This window comes from Colobus angolensis, unplaced genomic scaffold, assembly GCF_000951035.1.
Source record: "Colobus angolensis palliatus isolate OR3802 unplaced genomic scaffold, Cang.pa_1.0 Scaffold19, whole genome shotgun sequence".
In the NCBI taxonomy this organism is placed as follows: Eukaryota; Metazoa; Chordata; class Mammalia; order Primates; family Cercopithecidae; genus Colobus; species Colobus angolensis.
Genome location: NW_012115043.1, coordinates 9,254,589 through 9,276,172, shown reverse-complemented (window position 1 = coordinate 9,276,172; position 21,584 = coordinate 9,254,589).

Genomic DNA, 21,584 nt, shown 5'->3' with positions numbered 1-21,584 from the left:
GTGAGCCACCGTGCCCAACCACAACCTGTTCATTTTGCAAATAAAATTACTCTGATGTTAAAAGTGAAGGGACATGTCCAAGGTCACATATCTACTGTGGAGCCACCAGTAGAACCCAGTTTTCCTGATTCCCACTTCAATTTTCATTTTCCTCTTTAGTAAACTGCCCCCGTTGGGAGTGATTACTTTTGACAGGACTGATCTGCATAATCTTGAACAGAATCCGATAAAGTAGAAAACAGAAACCCCAAAATAGTCCTCAATTGCAGAATTAAATTCAAGCCAGTATCTTTGGTCTTAGTCTTAAAAATGGGCAAAGTCAAGATAAAGGAGTAGAAAGATCCCCCTTATAAATAATTCCATGTTTCATCACTTGTCTATTTGTGGGAATGTGGGAGGCTGCCATCTCTTCTGAAGGAATGGGCAGCTCTAGCCATGCTCATTTTGTGGAAATGAGAAATGGTTTCTTAGGGTGTTCCCCCGAAAAAAAAAAACACCAAAGAATATATAGGCAAGAAACCACCAGAGTCAACACCAGGCCACACTGGTGGCATCTAGAGTTGTCTGGTAAACCATAGCTGTAGTCTTAGGTGTGCTCACCTCCTTCCAAATGACAGTGTGTTTTCTGTTTTACCTGATTCTATTAGCATCATGAGGTTTCCTCACATGTGGTCTCTGGATCAGCTGCGTCATGATCCAGAAAAGATTTTTAAAGGAAAAGATTTAGTAAATCCACATCTCTTGGAGCAGAGCCTAGGCATTTGAATGAGCAGTCTCTTGAATCTAGTCTGTTTCTAGAGAAATGTCCAATGCTTAGAAAGCCTCCTTCTCTCCAGCCTTTCAGTCCCATGGTGGTTCTCTGTGTGGCCTTACCTGCAATCTGGGAATATTCATTTCCCTGCAGATTTCGCCCTCAGAGAGGATTGTTTCCAACTTTTTAACATTCTATAAAGGGAATAATTCTATAATTAATTTCAGATTGGGTGAGAATGTTTCTTCTTGCAGATATGGATGAGCTCTATTATGCAAATGGGGAAAATTTCCCAATAGATCATATTTGGAATATTGTTTAACTGTGGAACCCCTCCCCAACAATATGACAGTGACAATATCAGTGACAATATGACATATTGACAAAGTGACAATATCAGCTGCTTCTGAATGGAGCTAAACTTTTAACAACTTAAATAACAAACCAAGCTTTTGAAACTAAAGGTTTTTTTAATCTTCATTTGAATGGAATTTAGAGGGATTTGGCGCCTTCTTAGCTGCCTTCTTGTGATCATGTATTTTCATGAACTTTATTATAAACATTCTAATTCAATGAGTTCTAAGATCTCACGGACCTTTCAGGGAAAGAAGGTGCCTGCCACCAAGTATATTCCTTCACATGCTAATGCTCAATTAGAACATCCTGGAAGGGCGCGGTGGCTCACACCTGTAATCCCAGCACTTTGGGAGGCTGAGGTGGGCAGATCACCTGAGGTCAGGAGTTCAAGATCAACCTGGCCAATATGATGAAACCCCATGGTTACTAAAAATACGAAAATCAGCCGGGTGTGATGGCAGGCGCCTGTAATCCCAGCTACTTGGGAGGCTGAGGCAGGAGAATTGCTTGAATCTGGGAGGCAGAGGTTGCAGTGAGCCGAGACAGTGCCACTGCACTCCAACCTGGGTGACAGGTTAAGATTCCGTTTCAAAAAAAAAAAAAAAAAAGAACATCCCTATTTTGCAGCCCCTAATGAATCTTCAATTCAGACAATAGGAATAAGTAGGTGAAACCATTTGTTAAAAGGCAGATGGGAACTTTACAATAGCGGGATCCAGCTGGCATTTCCTGAACATATTGATCAATCTCAGCTTCATTGAAAAATTGACAAACTGACATTCTGTGCCCCCTGATATGATGTAGTATGGAACACACAGCACCAGCTATGAAGTATGGTTGCCTAAAAGTCAAACCTGAACTGAACTAAGCTGATAGAACCAATGTCAAGTTTACAATAGGAGGTTAGTGGGCCAAGTTAAACAACTTCACAAGGAAGCAACACATAGATCTGGAATATGGAACATTCCATGGGACAGTTAAGGAGTTTTCTTCTAGTTAATGCCATAGAAAAGGTAAGAATGGGCTACTCTAGATGTCAAGATTAAAAGATAGTTGAGAAAAACAAGAAACTAATCTACTGTTTGGTGTTTTAAAGACAATTAGGGAAATCTGTGAATATAAACTGGGTGTGATCACAATATAGATAACATTAAGGAATTATTACTAATTTTAGTAGGTATGATAATGGCATTGTGCCTATCTAAGAAAATGTCCATATGTTGTAGAGAATGGAGTATATTTAGTGAGCAGGGGTGAAATCACATGGTGTCTGAGATTAGCTTGAAAATACGTACACACAAAGGATAGATGGACCAAGTAGCACTATCTTGAGATTGTTGAAGTTGAGTGATGGGGGTATATGGGGTTTGTTACATAATTCTCTTTACTTTTGTTACATATTTGAAAATTTTCATAAAACATATTAAAAATAAAACCTACCAGGCCGGGAGTGGTGCCTCACGTCTGTAATTCCAGCACTTTGGGAGGCCGAGGCAGGTGAATCACCTGAGGTCAGGAGTTTGAGACCAGCCTGGCCAACATGGTGAAACTCCGTCTCTACTAAAACTACAAAAAATTAGCTGGGCTTGGTGGCATGTGCCTGTAATCCCAGCTACTTGGGAGGCTGAGGCATGAGAATGGCTTGAACCCGGGAGGCGGAGGTTGCAGTGAGCAGAGATCATGCCACTGCACTCCAGCCGGGGCAACAGAGTGAGACTCTGTCTCAAAAAATAAAAGTTAAAAAAAAAAGTTTTTTGGCCAGGCGCGGTGGCTCACGCCTGTAATCCCAGCACTTTGGGAGGCCGAGGTGGGTGGATCACGAGGTCAGGAGATCGGGACCGTCCTGGCTAACACGGTGAAACCCCGTCTCTACTAAAAATACAAAAAATTAGCCGGGCGCGGTGGCGGGCGCCTGTAGTCCCAGCTACTCCGGAGGCTGAGGCAGGAGAATGGCGGGAACCTGGGAGGCGGAGCTTGCAGTGGGCTGAGATCGCGCCACTGCACTCCAGCCTAGGCGACAGAGCGAGACTCCGTCTCAAAAAAAAAAAAAGTTTTCTATTTATTTCTAATTTTTAATTTTAGTTTTTAATTTTTTTGTGAAGTTATGGATTATATTGAATATATTTTAGTTTGAAGTAGAAAAAAATTAAGCTAATTGAGTTGGTGCTGGAGGTTTTTGTTTTTTTATTGTTGTTGTTTTGTTTTCATCTTATTTTAGACTGCACTGGGTAAACGTTCAAATAATGTTAAGAACTCATGCATTGCAAATCACCTGAATGGATATTTTCTTCTTTTTCATTCTCTCCTCAGCTGCCCTCCAACTTACGTTTTACATGGCTCTGTAGCACGCCAATTTTACAGTCTTTGTAAAGGTGATTCTGACTAATGCTGAAAATTCCGAGTTTGTAAAAATAAATATACGTGAAACATCAAAAGTCTGCAAATCTCAATGGAATCACCTTTTGAGGCAAATTTGTAAAAAATCAAAACTTCCTGAGCTCTAGGAGATGGATCTGGCAGGAAATAAAAGTACATTCAAAATGGTGAGACAAATAATATATGAACCATTTCATCAGAGCTCCTGCTACGTAGTTAATCTTAAAAGTTCCAGGCTATTCTAGACTGCTCTGGGCAACGGAAGACAGGACAAGGACCATATCTGTTGCTCTGTGCCTAGGACTGGTCTTACCAAAAAACGTTTCCTTTTGATGTTTTCTAAACTCTTGGAGCTTGTAACTCTGAGGGAAGTGATAAGATGAAAGAAGACTTTTAAAGACCTTTTATCAACAGAATCAATTTGAATATCTGGTGTGGCCTCTCTAATCTTAAAAGGGAAGGCAGAGACGATTTTATTCAGTAGATGTCTGCCACAGCTGGGAGGGAGAGTGGCTTGCTCATAGTAAGTCCTGGCATCAACTCAGTAAATATTTGTTAAATTGATTTAAAGAAATAGGCAAGTAAGAATTGTGCTGGACATATTTATTTTGTCTTCGATGTAAACCCATAGTCCCCGCTTACCTCCCTGAAATTACACTAAACATATCTAAGTAATTTCGGCTTAAATTTTCTATATTTCAGTTGATCACTTTAAATTAAATAATGAAAAACAATGATTTAGACATGATCTAATCATCTTATTTTTTTAGAACAAATCCATTCCATTTGAGGAAAATCTAGAATAATATTTCCTAGATGACAATACATACATTATTTTAAAATTAAAATTGGTCTAATCCCTAAACAAAATGTTTTTTTTTTTAAAGAGTTCTGTGGCACCTATAAATAAATAAAAAATCTCCAGAGCCCCAAAGACCAATCTTAGCTAACACAGTTTAGTGAAAGGCGGGAGGCGCAACAGTCTGTGATAACAGATTTTTAAAACACTTTTTTAGTTTAAAAGTCTTTCTGCTGTATCTTGATATTATGGAACAATTTCATGAAAACATATTTATACCTAACCTTAAAAAAAACGCAAGTGACCAAAGACTTAAATGACACATATTTAATAAAACAATCTTGATGATACACAATAAAATATTTTAAAAAGATTTTTAATCACACTAAAACTACAAACACATCTTAAATCAGCAAGCAAGCAGCCAAAAGAAAAAACATCCTGCCTCCCATACTCTATATTAATCATTTGATTTGGATTAAGGATGAATTCAACTTAGGAAAATAATTATTGGTATTATATTCTTCTAGACAGTATATTGCTTCAGAGACATTTAAAGAACCTTTGTAGTATGTTTTATATGTTGCAAAAGAAAAATTAATCTCAAGCATGTTCTGCGTTGAGTACAATGATAACCATTTGCTAAATCTATCAGAGCAATTTCCTCTTTTCTTTCTCTTTTTTCCTTTTTTTTTTTTTTGGAGATGGAGTCTTGCTTTGTCGCCCAGGCTGGAGTATAGTAGCATGATCTTGCTCACAGCAACTTCCACTTCCTCGGTTTAAGTGATTCTCCTGCCTCAGCCTCCCAAGTAGCTGGGATTACAGGGGTGTGCCACCGCACCCAGCGAATTTTTGCATTTTTAAAAAATAGAGGCGGGGTTTCACTATGTTGTTCAGACTGGTCTTGAACTCTGGACCTCAGGTGATTCGCCTGCCTTGGCCTCCCAAAGTGCTGGGACTGCACTGCACCCGGACTCTTTTTTTCTTAAAAATAAAAAAAAATTAAAAAAAAAAAAGAGGTAAGGTCTTGTTATGCTGACCAGGCTGGTCTTGAACTCCTGGCCTCATGCGATCCTCCCATCTTGGCCTCTCAAAGTGCTAGGATTGCATGCAAGCATGAGCCACCATGCCCAGCCCAATTTCCTTTCTTAAATAGGACATTTAAATCTGCATCTGTCATGTTATTCTGAATAGTTAGGGATGAAATGAGGTCCTATGCTTTGAGATAAATAAAAAACTAAAATATATTAATTTTTGCAAAATGTCAAATATTTGCTTTTCAAATAAATTAAAAGTAGCTTATGAACTATATGCTGTACTACAACTCAGATAATATTTCCTCCTATAATTTTTGGTTAATATACTCTCCTAAAACTTATAATCAGAAAAGAGGTAGAGAGATTTCTACAAACCTAAAGATATCAAATTACAATAGAAGCCTAAGTATCTTCTTTTCATCTTTGGTTCTGAATGATGGACAATTATTAGAAAATGTGGTTCCTACTTTCCTTGCTCTCGGGAAAGGATACAAACATTTTTGAAAGGATAGGAAATCATGAACTGTTGGTGTATTGTATCAAGGGAGCCCTTTAAAATATTTTAATATGGCACAAAATAAGCTCTTATAAATAAAGTAGAACAAAATATTTGGTGAATTTCTTTTATTTTTTCCACATGGACACAGTTGACCCCAGATACCTACAAGTGCTGACAGGAATTCAGAAGGTTAAGGCTCAGTGCAACGGGAGGAGAGGGGCAATCTCTCAGCATCCAGCTCTTTAGCACCAAGCAAGGTCTAATTTGGTAATCACAAATCTAACTTGTGAAGAAAATTTTTTTTGTTCCAGATATATTTATTACAAGTGACTTGGAAGCTATCTTTTTGACTTACCTCCCCAAATGTTCCACTCTTTATTCACACACAGTGTATTTATTTTGTTAATTAAGATCTGCTTGGCAGACGTAAGAGGCTGTAAAGGCTTGAGAAATTGCTTAGATGGACTGTTTTATCTCCCATCCTGTTTTCCTCTGCTGGGGTAGAGACAAAGCCCCAAAATGTAATCTTGTTAAAAAAAGTTAGATTTTGTTTTTGTTTTTGTTTTTTGCTGATCTACAATGAACTATGATCACTGTGAATAAAGACAGAGACTACTAGTAGCTAACTCTAAATTTAGAAATAACTCTTTTTAGGTTTAGGGAAGCATCTCAATTTCAGAAAAGTTAGTAAAGGTTACTGGTAAAATTGCTTTTACTTCTACTGGGGAAATTTTTGAAAAATATAATGTAGGACATAGAATAGTTAGTTGATTTCTCTAAAAAAAAAACAGTAAATGCTTTTGGAGCCCTAAGAGTGGTCAGAAAAACAAGGAGCTGTAAAATTAAGAAGTGTCCAAATCCAACTGGTTTGAAGCTAGAACTAAAGCTGAGTTGTAAGGTTGATGTTCTTTCTCACTGGGGGAAAGAATTTAATTGACCTTGGAAAGCCACAAAATAGTGCTATTTGGATTATTAATGCACAAATATTCAGATACCTGCACCTCACCTTCTGAATGCCTTAGGATTTAGCTGGGACTTTGAAAAGTAACTGAACCAAACCAAGGCTATAAATCTACAGCATCTCAACATCCTAGAATTATGCTGACACTCTAATAGGAGAGATAACTTTTCAAATATCTCAGCAACTAGTAAAATAGGTACTGAAAAAACAGGCTATTTTCATAAAGCAGATTTTTATTGAGTACCTATTAAATATTATGTGCCAGGCTCCTTCAGGCACAGAGATACAGATAAGGTTCTTGCTCTCATGGAATACAGCTTCTAATAGTGAATGGCATCCTGTTGATGGGTAGTGGAAAAGTGTGGGAATACTTTCAGGAGGATGCATTAAGTAATGGAAAATCTTGAAATCCAGGTGTCAGAAAGATTTTGAGATGCTTAATAGGAAGCTATTGGGCCTTACGAACGGAGGACTAAGTGGAAGGGGAAAATCACTTTAGTTGCAACCATTTTTTCCTCTCCTAGATGAGCCTCTTATGTAAACCTGGCATTTGGACCATAAAAATATGGTTATTCTTTGTTAGTAAACCAGGGAACAATTTAGGTGGCATTAATTTAGTGAGCTTATTACCAGGCTTGTACAGAAATTAATAAACATGTACTTTTTAATCATCCCCTGAGGTGGCTTGCTGCCACCACTAGTTATTCTGTCAGACTGGTGAATGTTTAAAAAGGCGTGGTGAACAAAAATACTTTACCTGTGCAATTAAAAATTGTGCCCTGCAATTTTTAGGACTTTCTCAAGTTGCCAAGTAATTGGTTCTCTCACTGTGCATTGATAGTGCATACTTTGTCAGCTTTACAGTTTATTTTCTGCAATAAGTTACAAAGTTGTACCCTAAGGTTATCTTTGCTGTTATGATACAATCCGGTTCATCGGCCTGGATAAGGACAGGGTATTGTTCTCACAGAGTGTCCAGCCTTATCCAATGTCCCAATGGACTTATTCAAAATAATTTCAATTTACAAAATCAATTCACTCTCTGGTTTATGGTGACAGCAGTTTCTTTCTCTGAGAAACACTAAAAAGTTGCCAGCAGTTTCATTTGAGAAACTGAAGAGATTTGCTGCCTATTTCCTGGTCATTCTCTATTGGGATGGAAATAATGTCGTCTTTCATTTTTGAGACAGGGTCCCACTCTGTCATCCGGGCCACAGTGCTGTGGTACAGTCACTGCTCACTGCAGCCCCCGAGGTCCTGGGCTTAAGTGATCCCCCCACCATTCTCCCCAGTAGCTGGGACTACAGGCATGCACCCCCACAGCCGGCTAATTTAAATTTTTTTTGTGTGTGTGGAGATAGGGTCTCGCTCTATTGCCCAGGCCGATCTTAAACTCCTTGGGCTTGAGATCTTCCTGCTTTGGCCTCCCAAAGTGCTAGGAGTAAAGGGGTCATGGCTAATTCTTTTCTTTTCTTTTTCTTTTTTAATTACTGTGTCCCTTACAGATAAATAAAAAAGTACAATTACTCACAATTCCACCAATTACTGAGAAATTTATTGGTGTTTCTTTATCCAGTCTTTTCTGCCTTTCTCTAGAAATCAGTTTTTAAAATTGGGACCATATGGTACATAGTGTTTTGTCTCCTCACCCCCTTGAATAACCTTCACATTGTTCCACGGTATTTCCAGTATTTACTAATAATGACTGTAAATGTAAGAGGTATGTAACTGACTTTATTCAGGGCATGGCAAGCAGGAGTGAATTATTTTCTTCTTGTCAATAGAGCACACCCCTTCCGCCACTCATCCCTATAGTCGTTCTCTAAATTCCTAAGTGACCCCTGACTAGCAAGGTTTCAGGATCCTTGTACTGAAAGGAGCAGGCTCGCCTGGGGTCACGGCCCTCCGCTTCGCAGCAAGACCCCACCGCCCGGCACGGCCCTCCAGTCAGCCACACCTCGCTTCCCCCAGGACCTGGCCAGTGGTCCCGAGAGGGCACTCTGCGGACCTAGGGGCCCCAGCCGACAAGACGCTGTGTCCTCCAGTCATCCCCTTTACACAGCAGAGCCCCAGTTATGGGAAGCCGGGGTCACCCAGAGCCTCCCTTCCACGTGACAGCTCGGCCTGTGCATCGCCTTCCCTCACGGACCCTTTCAGCATCAGCCCACGCGGGGAGAGACCCAGGAGGGGCGCCCGAGCCTGGGTGGCGGCCCACCCCCGGTGCAGCGCGGCGCAGCGGCCGGACCGGAGCCGCGCCGTCCCCGAATGATGACGCGCTTCCTGCCCTCCCAGCGCTCGCGGGCAGTGCGCTCGCGCTCGCCCTCTGCTCTTGTTCCGCGCCCGGAGCCAGCGGCGGCGGCAGCGGCTGAGGCGGCTGCGGGAGCGGAGTGGTCGCCCAGCGCGGGGGGACGCGGGCTGCACTCCCGGGCAGGCGCTCTGCAATGAGACAGTAAATGCATCCCCCGGTAAGGCGCACGGCTCACTCGGGTTTTCCTCTTCCTCCAGCTGCATGCACGTTGCATGAATTTCTCGTATCTTTTCCCTTCCCTCTCCAGAAGGAAAATGTGGGTGTTTTTTTTTTCCTCCCTTTTGCTTCTCGTGAGTGATGCCAATGCAGGAAAAACCCTTAAAGCTCCCAGATTTGATGGTCTAGGAGGGCTTCTTGCAGGAAAATAAAAATAAAATGATATTAATGCACCTGTCTATTGCACATGTATGTTTCACTGTACTGGACCCGGGCGCAGCGGTTTGCAAACAGCCTCGCAGCCAGCGCCAGAGAGCGGATTCCTGGCCGTGTGGGCAGCCGGTCCCCTCCGGGGCTCTCGGTGGGTTTCCGGTAACTGGGCTTTGAAAAGCGGCCCCGCCTGCATAGAGTGTCCCCTCGACCCCCGCCGGGCCCCCGCGCCAGGAGAGTTGGCGCGGGCGGAGCGGCTTCATTCCAGCACTGGCCGCCGGGACTCCAGCGCCACTTTGCAAACAAGTCTCCCGCCGAGGCTCTGGGCTAAGACAACCCTCCAGTGCGGAGTTCCTTCTCCAGTGCAGGACACTCAGACCTGCCGATCCCACGACTGCCCTTTACTTGGCAGTCTCGCCGCGGGCGAACTGCTGGCCGCTGAGCGACGGGGGCAGTGCCGGGCCGAGAGCACGGACAGGCTTTGCATCCAGTGCCGCCGGCCTCACACAGACTCAGCGGCTCCCTCTCCTTCCTCGGTCCCACGGGCTGAAATTTTGCACCCATTGGAAGCTGGAGGGACCTGGAGACGAGTATTTCGGGATCCCTGATGGGACCAAGGAACGACTTTCGAGGGCGCCATATTTTCAGTGGGTTTTAGCTGCGGAGGGGAGGGGGCGAGCCGTTTCTGGGCCCCGGGGAGAGGGCCGCGCCCCAGTCCGAGAGGCCTGAGCGGTTGTCGCTGGGAAAGTTTGCGCGCCGAGGCAGGCGCGGAGGCGGCCGCGCAAGGCGCTCACGGCTGCTGTCCCCGCAAGGGCGCGCGGGCTACAGCGCGTCGCCACGCCAGCCGGCGGGGCTTGGGGCTGAGAGCCGTCGTCACGGACAGCGTGTTCGGCTTGCCGCCTTCCCCTGTCCCGCCTGGACCCGGCCTTGGGGCTCGGAGTCTCAGGGAACACGCCCCTCTCCCCCGCAGCTATCGCTGCCGGGCGCTCAGCCGGAGCCGTGCGCTTGGCGGCATCCCGGGGCTGGGCGCTGAGTGCAGAGCGTTCTCCCGGCCCCCGGGCTCACCTGGGTACTCCGAGGGGCGCGGGAGCTCACTCCCTGGGGGAGAGGAGGCGACTTGGTTCGTGGATCGGGATCAGGGCCTTGCCTGTGGTCGCCCTGAGGCCGCCGACCAGCCTGAGCTTCCAGTCGCCTCCTTGACTTTGGCGGCGATAGCAGTAGCGCCCGCGGCTGCATGTTCTGCTCTCGCAGCTCGTGGAGGCGAGGAAAGGAGGGCGTTTCCAGAAGTTGAGACTTCAGGTGACGCCTGGGGAAACTTGGATTCTTGCTGTCCGTGAAGGGCTGAGACAACCTGGGCCAGAATTCCTGTCTCATAGTGAAAACTTATGGTCTTTCCAGAAGAGGAGAGAGGAATGAACTTAAGTGTTGGTGCTGTTGGGTAGGGATGATGTCCTGGAGAAGTGGACCCCAAAATATACGTAAATTGCCCTGGTACTGTAAGTACCACTTACTATTCCTTCTAATAGTACCTGCGTGTGTTGAGTTGTGGCATTGTCAGCTTGCATGCTGACCTCCCTTCTCCAGAGCTTGGAGGCAGCGACCTCTCTGGAGGGAGGGGGAAGCGGGAGTGGGGAATCTTTACTTTTGAAATAGACTGTGACCTCTGCTTTGTGAAGGGGTAGGGCACGGGCGTGTTTGCTGACCTACACGCAGCCAACTGCAGGAACGTGTTCTCCTTGGCGTGTTACCGAAATGATGTCATAGTATTAAGGCCTTGTCCGCACTTCAGGTCTTCATCATTGAGGAGGCTAGAAGGGAACACAGAAACCTCTGGGGTTGGGGGTTAAGTGTGCAGAGGGAGGGGAGAGGCTCTCCTGTGGGAGATGTGCCTGGAGATGTTTGGTGTTAGGCAGCTCTTTCCCTGATTCATTTCGAAGCGCCTGCAAAAATGTCTCCGATATGAATGTCAGCCAAGATTTTATCTACCTTGATTGCTTATTTGGGACCTTTATGTAGAATCAGAGGATGGTGATGGGTGTGACAAGTAGCCTTCAGAGAAAAGGGATGCCTACACGAATGATTTTTTTTTTCCATTGAGCACTAGAATAGTGGAAAACACCCAGAGCCCAAGATACATTTTTCCAAAATTAGCATAGCTAATTTAGAAAAGAAATCAGTTGCAGACAGCCTCCATCCGTTTTAAGTTTCCAGTCTTAGAGGGAGTACCTTAATCACAGAAACAGGTCTCTTCAGATTGGTGAAGCCACTGGTTTCTTTCTGCCTTTGTACCCATTCAAGTTATCAGGGAGTTTCCAAAGAGTATTAGAGGGTCTCTCTTTTTGGCATTGATGTGGAGCTTCTACCTCCAAAGAGAAAGCGAACTTTTAACAATGTGACCCTGTTGAATGAGTTACTAGGGATATTCTGTACAGGCATAGGCTATATATGTGTTTTGAACTTACCTACTGCTGACTCATTCAGGTTTTTCCAAACACTGTTCCCTACAGTATTTTTAAGCGAAGTTAGGGTTTAGGAGGAGGTGGGTATGTCATTTTCTAGTCAGTATCTTTCTTTTTTGTCTCAAAACTAATCTGATTTCCCCTCCTTCACCCCTCACTCCCAGAACATCATTGGTTCTCAAGAGTAGTAAAGGACGATTACAGGTGGTGAACAATATACATTTTTACCAACTATTCTCAGAAAAAAAATCTATGCATCTAAATACGTATTTATGCATTTTAGCATTATGCTTTATAACTACATATATGCCACATATATTTTATACATGTTAAACCTTACATAATAAAAAAGTGAAGCTTTATTGTGAACCCTCCAATCTTTATTCCCAACTTTACTACCTTAATATTTATCCATTTCTTTATGCCTCTCTCAACGAATTGTTATGAATTGTGTTTTGTTGCCGCTTGCCTGATTCCTTTTTTTTTTTTTGAGATAGTCTTGCTTTGTCACCTCAGCCTTCCAAGTAGCTGGGATTACAGGCACGCACCACCAAGCCCAGCTAATTTTTGTATTTTTAGTAGAGACACGGTTTCACCACGTTGGCCAAGCTGATCTGAAACTCCTGACCTCAGGTGATCCACCCGCCTTGGCCTCTCAGAGTGCTGGGATTACAGGCATGAGACACCGCGCCCAGCCAACCTGATTCTTATTGTCATAACTCATAACTTGTCCGAAGTTCTTGCATTTTTTTTTTTCCTTTTAGGATTTTGTAACTTAAAAAGGTTAGAAAACGAGTATGTGTTTTGGAAAGTCGCCTGTCTGTTTACCAGTCTGTGAGGTGGTGTTGTGATGTGTGTGTGGCATGTCCAGACTCTTGAGACAGTGTCTACAAAATGATCTGTGACATTATTGCTCCAGAACTTTTGAGTCATAATGTTTTCTTGGTGATTTTGAGTGGTGGTTGGCCAGGACAGGAAGTACTCAAAAAGAGTTAAATAATTCAGTTATTTTTATTAGGTACAAAAATTTTAAAGACAAGAAGGAAAACATAATAAGCAGGCCTGGAATTACAGCTTAACATACCCACTGGTGCCTTTTTAATTGCAGTAGTTTCCCCAGAACTTTTTAATCGTATTACTTTTATGTCTAATAGGGAGACTAGTTAAAACATAAGCCACACATAACTATTACAAATAATAGGGATAAATGGTGGGTATGACCAGATGTTTTGCCTAAAGTTCAAAGAGTTAGGGAATCTGAACTCTGTCAAATTTCGCCTGCAGGGCTCACATCCCCTCCTCAATAAGCTGGAGAAAGGCAAGGAAGTCAGGGTGAAGGAGGGGGAGATAACGTGCTTAAGGTAGACCTCTCTTGCACTGACCGCCCTGACAATCTGTGGCTCAGGGGCAGGTGCCATTTGAATGACAGCTGGTGGACAAGGCTGGGTACAAAATGCTTTAGTCGTGAGAATCTTTATGTGTCGCCCAGAGCTATGAATTAGGACTGGGCTCATTTGCCACCCATTTCACAGTGGAGTTTCAAAGACAGTGCCAAGACCATGGTTTTGTTTTCCTCTTAACCAACAATTTAATTTCAGTCAAACTGATGCTGTTCTGAAAATGTAGAACAAGGAATGAACATTTGTATTTTCTTTTTACTCTTTTAGCTGCAATTTTTACAAACATAATCCCCTACGTCTGTTATTCACTCATTCAGTGAATGTTTTTGAGGGTTTACCATGCACTTTATGCTAAGAAGATATCCCCTGCCCTCACAATGCCCACACACTGTATTCCGAGGAGGTGATACACTTTTGTACTTCGCGTATCTAGTAGCCAGGGTGAGGGTGGGGTAGAGGGTGGGGAGATGACAATGTGATGAAATAGTAACTGAAATACAACATTATAGAAAGATGAGAAAAGGATGTGACCAGGCAATTCCCAGAAGAAGAGATGCAAATTATTGCATCCCTTCTCAACTTCCCTAGTGGACAGAGAAATACAAATTTAAAAACAGGTATTATTTCCTGTCCATACAATTGATACATCTTTTAAAAGGTTGGTAATACTGGCTGTTTGGGGTTGGGCTGGTGGGAATTCTCAGACCATTGATACAAGTGTGAATTGTTACAATCTTTGGGAAAAGCAGATGGTTTCTGTGAAAGTTTGGAGCACACATGCCATGTGACCCAGCAGTCCCACATTTGCAACCTTGTTTTACCTTAAGAGAAACATTGGCCTGTAAGGATCTGTGTGTAAGGGTGTTTGTTGTAGGATTTTTTGCAGTAAATAAACTAGAAGCAACAAATGTTCATTAGTAAAATGAATAAAATAAGATACATACATAGTATGGATTATTTTGTAAGGGTTGTGCATGACATATTAAAAATAATATGTAAAAGTAAAAGCTAGTTGCAGAGTATCATATGTTACATGACCGTATTTCTGATTTTATGTAAATTTTTTTTTTTTTTTTTTTAGATGGAGTCTCACTTGGTAGCACAGACTGGAGTGCAGTGGCTCCATCTCGGCTCACTGCAACCTCTGTCTCCTGGGTTCAAGCGATTCTCCTGCCTAGGCGTCCCGAGTATGCCCAGCTAATTTTTGTATTTTTAGTAGAGACGGGTTTCACCATGTTGGCCAGGCTGGTCTCGAACTCCTGACCTCAAGTGATCCACCTGCCTCGGCTTCCCAAAGTGCTGTGATTACAGCATAAGCCACGGCGCCCGGCCGTATTTCTGATTAAAAACATAAGCCGTATGTGTATGACCTTGGAGAAAGATGTGTAAGGACACCCAAAACTTAACATTGTTTAAGATTAGCAGTGAGGAGGGAGAGGTAACTAACTTTCTCCATATACACTTCAGTTGGTTGACTTGTTCAAACACGCAGGCTTTTCTATATGAAAACAAGTTTAAAAATGTTTGATTAATGGATACGAAACTCACCAGCAACCATTTAGAAAAAAAGGCTGGGAAATATCACGCTTACTGTCTCTGATGCCTCCTATTGCAATCTCTTATCTCTTTGGAAATTTTCAATTAATTAATTAATTAATTAATTAATTTATTTTTTGAGATGGAGTCCTTCTCTGTCGCCCAGGCTGTAGTGCAGTGGCTGCGATCTCAGCTCACTGCAAGCTCCGCCTCCCGGGTTCACGCCATTCTCCTGGTTCACGCCATTCTTCTGCCTCAACCTCTGAGTAGCTGGGACTACAGGCGCACACCACCACGCTCAGCTAATTTTTTGTATTTTTAGTAGAGACGGGGTTTCATTGTGTTAGCCAGGATGGTCTCGATCTCCTGACCTCGTGATCCGCCCGCCTCGGCCTCCTAAAGTGCTGGGATTACAGGCGTGAGCCACCGCGCCCGGCACAATTAATTATTTTCTAAAATCCTTTGATTTCTCAACTTCTAGTAGAGTATACTTTCAGTGTAAAGGATAGCTTCCGAAAAAACTGTTTCCCTCTGCCCCAGGAGGTGGTGAAAGTAAGAGCTCAGGAAAGCTCTTAGAAGCACTCTCCTTTATCTTAACTTTCTCTGATCCCATTCTGAGGGAAGACCAATAGTGGCCCCTGCAGGGAGAGCTTCTGGCCAGTTGAGAAGCCTTTCTTTTTTTCATTTTTAGACAGGGTCTAGCTGGAGTGCAGTGGCATGATCTTGGCTCACTGCAATCTCCACCTTCTGGGTTCAAGCGATTCTCATGCGTCAGCCCTCCCGAGTAGCTGGGATTACAGGCATGCACCACCACTCCCAGCTAATTTTTGTATGTTTAGTAGAGATGGGGTTTTACCATGTTGGCCACGCTGGTCTGGAACTCCTGGGCTCAGGCAGTCCACCTGCCTCAGCCTCCCAAAGTGTTGGAATTACAGACGTGAGCCGTGGTGCCTGGCCTGAGAAGCCTTTCTAGATAGCAGCAGCATCTCCTCAAACTTGGTTTTCCTAATTGAGGCCCAGAGAGGGCTGGGTTGAGATTTGAATCCAGATCTCTTTCCATACGATCCCTGGCTTAGCTGGCTGTTCCACCTCTACCATTTTCAACGCAGCCTCCTAATGTGATTTTTGATATCTTGATAGAAATGATGAGTTTTTGCCAGTTGCAGCTAAAGCCAACCTTTCAAAAGCATTTCACATTTTATTTTTATTTTTTATCTGAATAATATTTTTAGAGATAGGGTCTCTCTGATGCCCAGGCTGGAGTGCAGTTGTACAGTCACACCTCACTACAGCCTCAAACTCCCGGGCTCAAGTGATCCTCCTGCCTCAGCCTCCTGTGAAGCTGGGGCTACAGGAACTTGCCACCATACCTGGCTAATTTGTATTTTATATTTTTTTTGTAGAGACCAGGTCTCACTGTGTTGCCTAGAGTAGTCTCAAACTCCTAACCTCAAGCGATCCTCCCACCTTGACACCTCCCAAAGCACTGGGATTACAGGTGTGAGCCACCACACTCTGCTCTACATTGAAAAAAGTACAGACTGTGTGACTCTGTGAATCCTGACGGGAGATCCAGAATCTCAACCCACTGGAAGCCAGGGCTGTGCTGCACAATTTGAAAACTATGCTTGAGATTACATCAGTGGTTCCCAAACTAAAATGCTTGGGAATCACCTGCAGGGCTTGTTAAACCCCCAGATTATTGGGCCTGAGTTTCAGATTCGATGGGTCCTTGGTGGGGTTTGATTTGCATTTTTAACAAGTTTGCAGAAGAGACTTATCCTGCGGGTCAGCCAGAGAGGGCTGGGCTGGTGTTTGAACCCAGGTCTCTTTCCATTCGATCCCTGGCTTAGCTGGCTGTTATGCTTCTACTATTTTCAACCTAGACTGTTTATGTGATTTTTGTAATCTTGATAGAACTGATGAGTTCTATGGAGAACCACTGGTTTAGAGAAACTAGCTACCTCTCTTCCATGGGTGTTATGTTCTTTTCCAGCCAGCCGTGTTATGGATCGGATATGGTTTGGCTGTGTACCCATGCAAAATCTCATCTTGAGTTGTAGTTGCCATAATCGCCATGTGTCGTGGCAGGGACGTGGTGGGAGGTAATTGAACCATGGAGGTGGCTATACCCATGCTGTTCTCATGATAGTGAGTGAGATCTCATGAGACCTGATGGTTTCATAAGGGCCTTTTCCCCCTTTGCTTGGCACTTCTCTCTCCTGCCATTATGTGAAGAAGGACGTGTTTGCTTTCCCTTCTGCCATGTCTGTAAGTTTCCTGAGGCCCCCGGCCCCAGCCTTCTGGTCCCAGCCATGCTGAACTGTGACTCAGTTAAAACTATTTCCTTTATAAATTACCCAGTCTCGGGTATGGGTAATAGAGTAAATTGGTGCCGCAGAGTGGGGTGCTGCTATAAAGATACCTAAAAATGTGAAAGTGACATTGGAACAGTTTGGAGGGCTCAGAGGAAGACAGGAAGATGTGGGAAAGTTTGGAACTTCCCAGAGACTTGTTGAATGGTTTTGACCAAAATGCTGATGGTGATATGGACAATAAATTCCAGGCTGAGGTGGTTTCAGATGGAGATGAGCAACTTCTTGGGAACTGGAACCAAGGTGACTCTTGCTATGCTTTAGCAAAGAGACTGGTGGCTTTTTGCCCTTGCCCTAGATATCTGTGGAACTTTGAATTTGAGAGAGATGATTTAGGGTATCTGGGGGAAGAAATTTATAAGCAGCAGAACATTTAGGAGGTGACAGAGCATGAAAGTTTAGAAAATTTGCAGCCTGACGATGTGGTAGAAAAGAAAAACCCATTTTCTGGCGAGAATTTCAAGCCAGCTGCAGAAATTGGCGTAAGTAATGAGAGACCTTCACGGGAGCCCCTGGGAAAATGGTTTCCTGGGCTGGGTCCAGGGCCCCCCCTGCTGTGTGCAAACTTGGGACTTGGTGCCCTGCATCCCAACTACTCCAGTAGTGGCTAAAAGGGGCCAAAGTACAGCCCAGGCCATTGCTTCATAAGATGTAAGCCCCAAGCCTTGGCAGCTTCCATGTGATGTTGGCCCTGCAGGTGTGCAGAAGACAAGAATTGAGATTTGGGAACCTCTGCTTAGATTTCAGAGGATGTACAGAAATGCCTGGATGTGCCACTGCACTCCAGTCTGAGTGACAGAGTGAGACTTTGTCTCAAAAGAAAAAAAAAAATGCCTGGATGTCCAGGGAGACGTTTGCTGCAGGGGTGGAGCCCTCATGGAGAACCTCTGCTAGGGTAGTGCAGAAGGAAAATGTGGGGCCAGAACCCCCACACAGAGTCCCCATTGGGGCACTGCCTAGTGGAGCTGTGAGAAGAGGGCCACCATCCTCCGGAACCCAGAATGCTAGATCCACAAACAGCTTGCACCACATACCTGGAAAAGCTGCAGACACTCAACACCAGCCTGTGAAGCAGCTGAGAGGGAGGGTGTACTCTGCAGAGCCACAGGGGTGGAGCTGTCCAAGGTCATAGGAACCCACCTCTTACATCAATGTAATGTAGATGTGAGACATGGAGTCAAAGGAGAGCATTTTGGAACTTTAAGGTTAAATGACTGCCCTGTTGGATTTTGGACTTGCATGGGGCCTGTAGCCCCTTTATTTTGGCCAATTTTTCCCATTTGGAATGAGCGTATTTAGGTAATTCCTGTACCCCCTTTGTATCTAGGAAGTACCTAACTTGCTTTTGATTTTACAGGCTAATAGGTGGAAGGGAATTGCCTTGTCTCAGATTAGACTTTGGACCTGGACTTTTGGGTTCATGCTGGGATGAACTAAGACTTAGGGGGACTGTTGGAAAGGCATGATTGTGTTTTGAAATGTGAGGACATGAGATGTAGGAGGTGGCAGGGGTAGAATGATATGGTTTGGCTGTGTCCCCATGCAAAAATCTCATCTTGTAGTTCCCATAATCCCCATACCAGTGGGAGGTAATTGAATCATGAGGGTGGTTACCCCCATGCTGTTCTTATAATAGTGAGTGAGATCTCACGAGACCTGATGGTTTTATGAGGGGCTTTTTCCCCTTTGCTTGGCACTTCCCTTTCCTGCCGCCATGTGAAGAAGGACATGTTTGCTTCCCCTTCTGCCATTATTGTAAGTTTCTTTAGACCTCCCCAGCCATGCTGAACTGTGACTCAATTAAACCTGTTTCCTTTATAAATTACCCAGTCTTGGGTATGTCATTATAGCAATGTGAGAATGGACTAATACAGGTGAAAGTTAGCATCTCTGTCAAGGGACATTTAATGCAATTCTGCCAATTTCCCCCAGCTGGGAAAAATTAATATTTGAGTTATATTACTTAATTCTTGTCTGAATTTGTTGTAGATATTTGGGGATTTAATGATGTTTTATAGATATTTGTATGTTTCATCAGCAGTGAAAGTGAGAATTCGTGGGTATCATTCTAAATAGTCTATAGAGAGTTCTCTTGGGAAAGAGGAGATTCTGATTCCTGTTTTTTCCCGTCATACATGCATATTCAAGATTTGATGTTATTGATTTCTTTTAATAAAAAGTTGGCTACATGTGAAGGGTATTGAGAATAATATGGTGACCAGATGATAAATATGGCATAAATTGTGTCCTAATCTGATCATTCATGCATTTTTTGGAGGAAATTAAGTACAGTAGCCATTAATTTCAACAAATGTTTATTGCAGTGTCAGCAAAGTGGTTATGTTTCCGGTTTCTTTTTTTCTTTTTTTTTTTTGAGGTAGAGTCTCACTTTGTCGCCCAGGCCGGAGTGCAATGATGCAATCTCGGCTCACTGCAGCCTATGCCTCCTGGGTTCAAGCGATTGTCCTGTCTTAGCTAAGTAGCTGGGATTACAGCCATGTACCACCATGGTTGGCTAATTTTTGTATTTTTAGCAGAGACAGGGTTTCACCATGTTGCCCAGGCCTTCCTCGGCCTCCCAAAGGGGTTATGTTTCTAATGATGCTTATCAGTGACACATAAGTGTTTGGCTGTCCTCTGGGACCCTCGCCTGTCTGGATGTCCTTGAGAGATCTGGATGACTCAAAGCTCAAGCACAGTATTCCCTAAAAGGCTCTCCTTCTCACTGATCTCCTAGTTCTAAAATTTTTTAGCAGCTGAACAGTTTATTCTGTTTTCAGCCACTTAGTTTTAATTTGTTTTGTTTATTTTTAGAGACAGGGTCTCGTTCTGTCACCCAGGCTGGAGTGCCAGCCACTTAGTTTTAGAGCCTTGAATGTTTTTCTAGTGATTTCCTATGTCAGTTCTAAGCAAAGCAAAATTGGTAGTGATAGTGGAGTGCAGGAAATAAAGAGACCTGGAAGGGAAATTGTCATGAAGGAGGTCGTGTTTAAGTGGGGCTTTGCAGAATAGGTTTCTTCTGCAGTGTTCCTGGACCTGGCTGCACGTTGGAATCACCTGGAGATTCTGTGTAGTTGGTTTGGGATGGGGCCTGAGCATTGGTGGGTAAGTTCTCCAGGTGATTCTAATGTGCAGCCACGGTAGAGGACCACTCATCTACAGTCCTCTGGGTTGCCTTGCCTCATTCTTGGGAGATTTTAGCATCCGGCCCACAGTTCCTCCTCCCATCAACATTTTTGGTGACTTGAACATCTGTATAGGTTGTCCAGCCAATTCCCAACCTCTCAGTCCCTTGACCAACTCTCCTTCAGTTATCTTTTCCTCTACCCTGCTTCAGCCATCGCTCACATGGTTATCTCTAGACCACTGATTCTCAGTGATTTTTGTGACAAGGAGGATATTTGGCAATGTCTAGAGACTTTTTTTGGTACAACTTTGGAGGAAGAAGAGATGCTGTTGACATTCTAGTGAGGCTGCTAAACACCCTGCAATGCACAGGACAGCCCCACACAACAAAGAATTAAGCCATCCAAAACGTCAGTAGTCCCAGGGTCAGGAACTCTTGCTCTAGTGTCTTTGAAGTTTTTTTTTAACCCTAAGCCATAGGAGAAATATATCTTATGTGATGACCCAATGCAAACACACAGAAGTTTCACAAAACAGTATTTACTCTTACTGGGTATAATGTACTTTCATACTTTTTATTGTTTCATTAAAACAATAAGATGCTGATCCTGACCCACTAAATTGATTTCACCAGCCGCTATACTTGCACCCCATCATTTGAAAAATATGGTTGTAGACCTTATCATTATTGATAACTGCACCTCCAGTAAAATCTTGACAAACTCACCAGTCTGACCCTCCCCTTTTCTCTTTTGTCTTATTGCCTCTAGTACTTGGTTCCACCTAGCTTTCACCTACAAGGGCTTCTGGCCTGGTGGCCCTTTCTTTTTCATTGTCCATCATCTCTTTCTTGTCCTTCTTACCCAGCTCAGGTTCTTGCATATACCCTCAACTCCCTTGACCTTTCCCTGCTTTGTCTTACTGTCCTGGGAAAGAAAACCCCATCCTTGGTTAAGCCCACCTTCTGCTCACTCTCCTTCAGCTCCAGGCTGATGATCCTGGCTGGAGTAAACACATATCCCTTTGCATTGTCTTCCCTTTAATTTATGGCCACAAACCTCAAGGGGACTCTTGACACTTTCAGGTCTACTATGTTTCTAGACCCACTTCTCAGCTGATGAACTGGCTTATTTCACTGAGAGAAGAAGCAATTAGAAGCTACTTTCTTTTTCTTTCTTTCTTTTTTTTTTTTTGAGACAGAGTCTTGCTCTGTTGCCCAGGCTGGAGTGCAGTG